Below are 6,000 nucleotides of genomic sequence, written 5' to 3'. Positions count from 1 at the left end.
AAAATCAGGGTCAACTTTTAGAAGCGTGTTGTGATAAGAAATTTTCTGTCAGCACTTATTAAAGACAGTAAATCTCTTTGATTTTTCTGCCTAGACTAAGATTGATAAAAATGCATAAATGGCATAAACCACCATTGCCTCTCCTGTACTGTGTTTACATATAAACATTAGAGATGTAGACCCCCAGAAGAGTGTTGGGTATACAGGCACAAAGTGTCTCATGTCTTTGAAATTTGCTTGATCAGTGAATATAGAAGCAACAAGAAGAATATAGAAGAGTTTTTACTTGTGCTGAAAAATGCATTAAAGAAATGTATATGCATTTCATACGTGCTACATGAAATCTACATGTATTCAAGAAAGATCGAGTTATAATTCTAAGCTTCTTTTATTCATTAGACACCTTCTCAGCCCTTTTTCCAATTAAACTTGTTGCAGTCTTAAAGGTGCTTTGAAATTCAGCCATCTTCCTCTTTTCACCTATCTTACACCGTTATATTATAGACAGGCTAAAACAAACTCTCCATTTATGCTGATCAAAGGAACAGATTTTTCTTTTCCTGTTCTCAGTATATGCAGTTGGGGTGGGCCACAGTGTAAGAGATATGATCCTTAAGTTCCTGACCTGAGCAGTAAACCAGATGAAGTAATTTTATCCATTTTTTCTGTGCATTTTTATAAACCAAATAAAAAGTACATAAATTTTGTTTTAGTGCAGGTATAATAGCTATAAAAATTTACCACTAGATTCAGTAACATAGCCCGAAGTGCTGGGACTAGAGAAAGCAATAACATACAACAAGCAACCCTTCCTTACTTTTACTTTTTATTAATGTTGTTACTTAAGTACTTGGTAATTTTACTGGAAATAGAGCTTTAAGACTGGCAGGCAGAATGTTAAAGTGGAAGAAAGCAGAAGCTTATACCTCACTTGCAGGTATAACCTTGGACATGTTGTGGCATCAGGTTATGGAAGTAATAATAACCATCCATCTCAAAGACTTTTTTTTAAATTGAGTGCTTAATTTTACAACTAAGAAATAAAATTTTTAGACGCTTTCATGGCAGGTACAATGCTTCTCATTTGACTTATTAAAAGATGCTTAACTACTCAAGTATTAAGCAAGAAATATATTAATGTTAGCTGAACTACAAATGAGAAATGTCTTAAGTGATGAGAATGCAGAAGTGGTAGAAAATACCTTACTGATTCCCAGTATTTTTAAAGGAATTTTTTCCTACTGGTTGTGATAATTTTTCTAAAAGACTAACGTGTAATGCCACTAATGTATTATGTTTCTGTTAATGATCAATTTTCAAACGGTATTTTCCTGGTTAGTTAACACTATTTGTATTAGTGTCATCTCATGTGAGAAAAATAACAGAAACTGAAGAATCCTTTGTTGCATGACGTGACTTATAAAAATATTAGAAAAGTTTAGACATTTCACATCTATATGTCTTTTCCACTAAAACAAGGTGATTTGGGGAAGTTTCCCAGAAAAAGCATATATTTTAATAAACACAGCTGTATTTACTAAGTGTGTTAGAGCCACAAAATTATTCAAATCACTTTTCAGCTTCTTCTTCCACCCCTCTTTTGTCAGTACATATATAAAATGCACAAGAGGATAAATGAAGTGGAAACACATAGTTTTAAAATAAAGGAAAATATAAAAATATATAAAAATAACATAAAAGTATTTAGAGTAAAACTTCCTTATCCCAAAACATGAATGACATAAATCCATGCATTTCTTCTGAATGTGTGTCTTCATTTTCACAGGTTCTGGCTTATTCTCTTCTAGTGATCAAAAATATGTTGTGATGGACAAGCAGAGTGTACATAGTCCATTACCGTGTCTCACTTGAAAGGTATGTAATTAGAGAGCAATAGTTTCCAGCTGAGGTGTGTCAAAATGTTAAGGTGCTTGAAGAGGAATAAAAATATGTTTCTCACTATATTTATCAGGTAGACTAATACCTGTTGATGTTGTACCTTTTTTGTGTCTTCCCTACTACAATGCATTGCTGGTACCTTAGTGGGAGAGCTGGCAGAAAGTTTCTGGTGAAATGAAATATCCTTTTTGAGTATAACGTAAATTAAAACTGTTTAGCCTCATATGCCTGATGATGATTCATTCTTCCTTTAAAACAGCTAGTCTCTAACAGAGTACATTTGAAGAATCACATGTGGATTTAGGTATTTTCTCTGCCCAGATCAAAAATTCAGGGAAAAAAAGTAGAGGGACACACCCATGCATACATTCATAACTATATGTTCTAACTTAATCATGGGAACTATCAGCAGAGGCCTTGCAGTTGCTGTTATTGTGTCTCATGTATGACAATTTGACTGGATCACAGTGGTGGGTGCTTCTCTTTGGATCTCAGAATTATTCCCGTTAATACTTTCTTCAAATCAAGTCTGTTTCATGAAACTTTCTAGTTTCAGTGAAACTGCTTTTTTCCAACAATAAACTTCATCATGTGCCCCCACATTTTTAGGCTAAAATCCAGACAGATAATCAGGATTTTAAAATAAGGATGAAGGTAATATTTTCAGATTCAAATATCCTTCAGTTTGAAATGGGAAAAAAGACATTTCATTCCATAAGTAATTATTTTCCCTAAGAAAATCTGAAACTGAAATTTTAATTGTAAGCATTTTATATATGCACATAGACATACATACGTGTACTGGCAGAAAGGAGATGATATGAAATTCTTAAGTAGTCTCTTATGTTTCATTTTATAATGAGAAAACAATCTGGCAAGCTTTCATTTTCATTCCCAAAGTAATAACTTTAAATTTTAGTAGTATTTTCTTCTCTTAACCACTATATTGGAAAACAGAATACATCCTCTTGACCCACATTGTGTTGCTGGTAGAAGTGCCTATCAATTATTAGAATCAAGTTTAAGACTTTCCACCAACATTTGGCTATTTTTTTCTCCTTGGAGCTGATTAAGGATTTCTTTATCTGCTTTGCTCATTTTACTTTTTACTTCTGTTTTCAATATTTCACAGTCTCCAGAGAGAAGCAATGGCTGCCGTACAAATGTGAGTATACCCTCCGGTCTGGGGAAGAGGAGAAAAGAAAGAAAAGAGAAGGAGGAAGAGGATAGGCAAGCAAATATAAATAAGGCAAATATTTCCCTGCTGCCATTAATAGGAAAGTGCTGTGTATTGAAGTGTAAAAGGGATTGTTTGACCTCATCTATTGAGGTTGTTGTGTAGTGAGACCTAAGAGAGGAAAATACCAGGACCTGGCCATTAGCGTGAGCTGGTACGGGTGGACCTCCTGTACTCTACAGGATTTGCCAGTAAGGCCCCAGTGTTCACCCTCAGGATGAAAACAAACCTTAACCTTGATGGAAATCTTAAGATTAGTTTTGGAAACTTCATTCAAAGTTTTAATTCTGCTTTAAGGATCTAAAAGTGAGAGATAGGGCTGGATAAACTTCTAACTTCTGTTAGAACAGATTGATGGTCCTGTATGAATTATCAAATAGATCTGATAGCTTACTTATGCCTTGTTGTTGTTTTCATACTACCTAGTTATTTTCAACTTTATGAATTATCAGCAATATATAATGGTGTATAAGGAGAGAGAACCCTACAGTAATGTCCCTGGGCAAATGTGGGATGTTTTAATAATGCTCACTGTAGCATCACACATTATGGACATCACTGTGACCTTTTTTAGTATATTAAAATTGCCATTGCAGTTGCTGTCTTGGCTCAGAATCCAAATACTTTCACCTTTCCTGTGCACAGGCAGGTTTGGGATTTAATGAAGTACTAGAACTGCACAATTTATTTGAAGGAACGGTTTTATTAAACTCTTCTTGCTTGCTTGCCTGCATTCCTGCTTTAAAGAGTGCATTAGGAAAACTTTAGCATTAAAATTGATCAATGTAAAGGAGAACAGGAAATAAAAGCTACTTAGTGCTTCAGAGAAGACCTGTTCTTTTTAGTACTGTCTAGTAGCACAAAGTTGTATCTGAGTCACAGCGTGATGGAGGAAAAGGAGACACACATAACAGCCTAAACACTGCTGCTATATGTTCTGGAGTCAGTCCCTCAAGCTGCATTTGTGCTAACAAGTCCAGGATCCCCTCCTAGGTACTGAGGCTAATGTCACACGGAGGTCCCTAGCTGCCAGACCCAAATGACTATGTGCAAAATCACAGTGGGTACGGAGCCTGTGTTATTCAGGCTTCTGAAATGGGGCCAGGAACTATTTGGGAGAATGCTAGTTGAAAGGAGCCAATTTTATGCTAGGGAGTATTCTCGCAGTTTCAGTGTTATTTGCTTTCCAGTGCACAGCAATAGTCCATGTCCTAGGAATACTCACTGGCTAGTAGGGATGTAATTGCTGTGCAGTATCCAGGACAGATCAGCTCAGGGTGGTATCCCAATACCTGTTTCCCTATAAAATCCTGTGGGTTTGCCAGTCATCAAACTCACACATCACTCTCACATCATCCATTAAATCCCTGTTTGACAGTCTTCTAGTTGAAAAAGATACTTTGCATCCACTACCTTTCATATATGTTCTTATATTTAGTCTTTCTTCACCTCATTTTTTAGGGTGATAGCCTGAAATATGTTATGGTACCAATAAATAAATTCTGAAAGACCATGAGTATAAATGAAAAGGCTTCCACTCAAAGTTAAATTTAGCAGACCACTGACTGGGCTGATTATTTTGTTCCATTTAAGTTCATTGTTCTATCATTCCATAAATATTCCATTTCCCTTTCCAGCTCGGTTCTCCCCTTTTCTCCCAAATATACTCTGATCATCATATATTGCAAATGTCTCACACATTTCTAATGCTTTCTAATCTTCTATAGACATAATGATTCCATTTCAGTTCTTGTTCTCTGTTCTCTTTCTTAATACTTCTTTTGAGTTAATGTTGTTAATTAAGGGTTGAATTGTCCATTTCTTCCAGAAGAAAATGAATTATTTTCTTACCAACACACTGATGCCTTTTCTCAAGAGATTGCTGTTTGAGGTTGTATTTATTAATGTCTCTATTTCTTGGAATCAGTTGAGTACTTATTTTATTACTATTTTTTTAATGGAGAAAGAGTTTGGGATCTTTGTATTATTTCTGCGTAAACAGATCTGATCTGATACCAGTGCATTATTTCCATGTACTTCTGAAATGTCTCTTTAGTTTACTTATGTTGCTAGATAAGCCTTTTACAATTAAATACATTAGGGAAAAAAAAAAACCCCACACCCTTTTGCCCAGCAACTGCCAAGCTTCTCATATTATTGTTTGACAATACTCAACAAGCATCATGCTGACAGCAATATCATTCTTTGTTCTCTCCGTCAGTGTCGGTTTTAATTTTTTTAATGTTCTTTAGCTGGGTCTGATAACACACTGCCTGGAAGTTGGGGTTTAGGGAAGCACTACCTTCGAGTGTCTTTGCCTTTTATTCTGCTGCTTCAAGACGTGAGGGAATTATTAATATAGGTTTGTCTTGTAGCGTAAGCTTGTCTCAACCCTTCAATGGCAAGTGAAATCCCCTCTAGAAGTCTTTTTGAATATGTGATGAACAATTACACTTACCTGTCTTTATCAGGCTGTTTCACCTTCTCCTGTTGTGATCAAAACAAGGAGAGATCTGCAAAATCAGTACTGCGCATCTCAAAGGTAATTAAAACTTTGATTTTGTAAATGATTCATGCTACTGAAAAATAACACAGTGAAGTTTTGTTCACACAATATTCTGTGCTAAATGGTCTTGCCTGGAAAATCTTGATAGACAAAACACTCTTTAACATTTTCCAGCAACCTTCACATGGCAATTTGAAGTATATCCATACTCTCTGACAGAAAAGTTTTGTACCTTAAATATGTATCAATTAATGTTTTCTTCTTTTGTCAGAAATGGAAAAGACAATCAGTGTGTTTATTTGTAACTCTGAAGGAAGCACAAATGCCTCAGTGATAGCTATCAAAAGTCTTAACTTTC

Source organism: Falco naumanni, chromosome 1 (genome assembly GCF_017639655.2).
Source record: "Falco naumanni isolate bFalNau1 chromosome 1, bFalNau1.pat, whole genome shotgun sequence".
Taxonomy (NCBI): Eukaryota; Metazoa; Chordata; class Aves; order Falconiformes; family Falconidae; genus Falco; species Falco naumanni.
The sequence above is the reverse complement of the archived record's forward strand: the minus strand, read 5'-3'. Positions refer to the sequence as shown.